We start from the raw sequence: 4,015 nt of genomic DNA on the forward strand, positions 1-4,015 counted from the left end.
AAATCATAATTGTGTATTCAAATATTCATATTTCATGGCTTTCTTGTTTGTTGAAATTCTGATAGTTACTGTCTTTATCTGTTCTTCTGGAAATGTTCATTTTATGGTTGTATTAATTGTTGAAATTTGGTAACATGCTGCATGATATCTTAATCTCGTGTTTTTGTCTTCAGGGCATTGGATTTCTCAATGATCCACGACGGCTGAATGTTGCGCTCACCCGTGCTCGTTATGGTATTGTTATCTTGGGAAATCCCAAAGTTCTGAGCAAGCAGCCTCTGTGGAACGACTTATTGACGCATTACAAGGTATTTAATGGCTTTATTTTGTGTTTTTCTCTGTACTATTGTGATTAGACATGACTAGAATATGATTCCTCGAAGGTGATGCGATTTTATGCTTTTGACGAGTTTCATGCAAGTTTCATTTTTGGAAGTGAGAAACTGTTTCTGGGAGTCATTTTATTTATGCTCATGCTGCTGTATCATGTATTGTACTATCTGACTGAAACTTCCTGTCAGGAACACGAGTGCTTGGTCGAAGGTCCTCTGAATAATTTAAAGCAGAGTATGGTTCAATTCCAAAAACCCAAAAGGGTAAGGCAATTTTATTGACATAGTTGTTGGATCAGATGTTTTCCAATTATTTGAAGCTTCAAATTTAGAAGGCTGACTATTTTGTGGACATGTATGACTGGTTAAATTAGCGATGAGCATTTTTAACATGGCTTATGTGGTTAATGTGTGGCACAGATCTACGAGCGCAGACTTTTCTTTGGTGGTGGACCAGGAGTTGTTCCAAACGATAATTTTGTGTCTACTGTGTCATACCCAAATGCTGATAGGAGAAGCACTCACTCTAGGGGTACGTTAGAACTCGGTAGTTGTAGTAAGTTGTGCACATAATTTAAGATTATTGTTCTCATGAATTGACCAAGAGAAATTGTAAGCGAGGGAAAGCATTTTTAAAAATATTGCTTTTTATGAGAAAGATAAAGCAGAACATATAGTTCTTCCTATACTGGAATAAATAAGTGTTATTCTTCAAGCAGGTTCTTACATGCCACCTGGCCCACCGAATGGAAATCGCAAACCTAATGTTCACCCTTCTGGTTATCCGGTGCCGAGGGTACCGGTTCCTCAGTACCATGGAGGTCCTCCAGCTCAGCCGTATGCCATACCCACTCGTGATGCTGTACATGGACCTGTTGGAGCAATTCCTCAAATTCCACATCCAGGAAGCTGGGGTTTTGGTGCTGGGCGTGGAAATGCTAGTGCTCCTATTGGTAGTCATCTTTCGCACCAACTGGGTACACAACCACCCATCGGGAGTCATGTTTCTAACTTTAACTTCCCATCCTTGGAAAATTCAAATAGCCAGCCATCTGTGGGTAGACCATTGTCTCAGCCTAGATATGTTTCTAATGTTAGTTTAATTTTAAGCTTACGCATTTATCTTTTCTGATCAATTTTCTTCCATTATGATTTTGATCAAAATTTGGAGAGTTCACGTTTTGCAAACAATAGGTGACAGGTCAAGGACCCACCCAAGCATTCAGGGATGGATTCTCTGTGGGGGGCATGTCTCAGGTAGTTGATTTAATTAAGTCTACACTCCTGTCTATGTTTCCTTTTTCTTCTTCTTTGATTGGTTTTCTTCTTCTCTCACTTTTTTTTTTTTTTTTTTTTTTTTTTTAAATGTTCATGTAGGATTTCTTGGGTGATGATTTTAAAAGCCAGGGATCGTATGTTCCATATAATGTTGCTGAGTTTTCTACTCAGGTACAAGACTTGTATTTTTATCCTATCTTTTCGTCTCATTTTCTACATGTTATATTCATTGCCAGAGTCTGCTTGATGAAACTCATGCTCATCATTACTTGAGGTTCTTTGTTTATCAGCTTGCGGTCATTTTCATATTGACTCTTACTGTTATGCAGGCTTCTCAGAATGGATATGGTGTCAATTATGTCACTCAGGGGCCTCAAGGTGGGTTCCCTGGGAGCTTCTTAAACCAGAATTCTCAAGGTGGATACTCTCATTTTGCAACGGGAAATGACTTCATGTCACAGGTTTTTTGTTGAATATTTTCTATCTTCTTCTGCTGGCATATAATGTTAGCTGAAGCTTGAATGGTCACTAAGTTAGGGGTCATTCTTTTCCCAGTTCCTCTTAACTAGGGTTCTAAAAGACGTGACGCTCATTCCCATAGAAAGAACCACGTGGGAACAGAAACTTCTCCTTTTTTAATAATTATTTGCTTTTTTGTGGGTGTTGAGCCCCATTAAATGACAATACCCATAAAATAAAGGTAGCAGAGATGAGGGTATTAAATTGGATGTCTAAGAAATTAGGATGTAAACCAACAACTGAGACATGGCATTAATCGAAGACAAATTAAGGAAATGCAACTGAGATTTTTGGTGTGTGCCTTAGTAGACCTAATAATGCTCTCTTTCATAAGTGCTGTCCTAGTAGAACACAGAGATAAACCAAAACTAACATGCCTTGGGTGGTTATAAGAGATTTTATTTTGATGGATCTTTCAGAACTGGTGCTTCGGATAAAAAAAATAGAGACTCTTAAAGCTGATGCTAAATTTTTTGGAATGGGATAGGTGGTATTTGTTATGATAAATACCATATTTAGAAGTACTAAGATGAGAGAATTCAGATTTCTGGTTTACTATTTGGATAAGTGATGAATATGTTTCCACTTTTCCATCCTCATTTCCATTGAAACTATGGATACTACATGGTTTTTCCCAGTCTGTTCTTTGTCTGTGGAGCGTGACACCATCTAGAATGTGTCGCAGGAGTACATGGTGCATGGTTCCCAAGGACTATTTACACAGGCTGCATTCAAAGATCCATCTCAAGACGATTCTTCCCAGAACCACTATGGGGCTCCCTATGCCAATCCACTTGAATCTCAGGTTTATTCCTTAGATAATCGTTTATTAACTTGTAGAAGTAGCAAACTATTAAATCGATTCAGGATTAAATAAATTCCATCTAAAGTTCAACTAATCCTGTAGAAGTACGCTTCACAAGCTAAATTTTTTTCAAGGGATTTGCAAAATTATGTTTTAACTCTTGCAATTTTGTCACTTGTTTGCATAGTTCGCTAAATCCACTTTACTCCCAGCCTTTCACCCACTACAACACACAGCCACTAAACATGCAAAATTCTCAGCAGCAATCGCAGCAGAGTCGAGGCTTTCAAAATCAGAACCTTCACTACAATGGCTGAGGGGGACGTGTTTGAACATGTGATGGGTTAGTCTTTTTACATTCAGGAACTTGTTATGTGCTGCCATGTGTGACTGTGTTATCTGCCCTAAGATGCAGTGAGAATTGGATAAATTAATCCAGTTGGTTGACAACTCAATTCTTTGATGATGATCCTTAAAGATTGCTTCAGATAGGTTTTTTAGTAGGCTGAAAATTTGGGCTAACACTGGCTGCATAACTATTGATGAGAATAGAGATAACCCTTATTATCATCTTGGAAGTCGATGGGGGCATTACATGGGATGGTTTTGCCGGAAGGGTGGTAGATCAGGAGGCAGGACCAGCTACAGAGAATGGCGTAGTTTCTCTAAAGCAGATTATAGCTGTTATTTATGTGCAGCGTGCCGGAGGACAGTACTAACCCTTTCATCTAGCCCTGACGTGTAATTATGTATTTGGACTACGATGAAATTATATAATTAAAGTACGTCCTAGTTTTATGAATGTGTGACATGGGTCTTTAGTGAAAACTCAGTATGCTCATTATTTTAAGGCTTCTAGAATTATGGATTGTTTTGTCTGAAGTTTGTGCGTGGAAATGTGATGTTATGAAAATTGTGCAAGAAGTGAAGATAGTAGTATTTATATCCGTGGCATTGACATGTAAAGAAGTTACCAACTAGCTATAAAATACTTATAAAATCAGGGCATTTTTTTAAAATCGAATGGGAGATCTAAATACCGTTGTTCTAAGAAGGTCGCCCAGGCTTGAAGTTTGATTTT

General features: G+C 38.2%; 1 pseudogene; it reads left to right on the forward strand.

Moving 5' to 3' along the window:
* The window catches only part of LOC111395318, a 17,623-nt pseudogene extending 13,746 nt beyond the window's left edge, over positions 1-3,877 (forward strand).
* Positions 3,878-4,015: the final 138 nt, after the last annotated feature.

The sequence above is a fragment of the Olea europaea genome, chromosome 6 (assembly GCF_002742605.1).
Source record: "Olea europaea var. sylvestris chromosome 6, O_europaea_v1, whole genome shotgun sequence".
Taxonomy (NCBI): Eukaryota; Viridiplantae; Streptophyta; class Magnoliopsida; order Lamiales; family Oleaceae; genus Olea; species Olea europaea.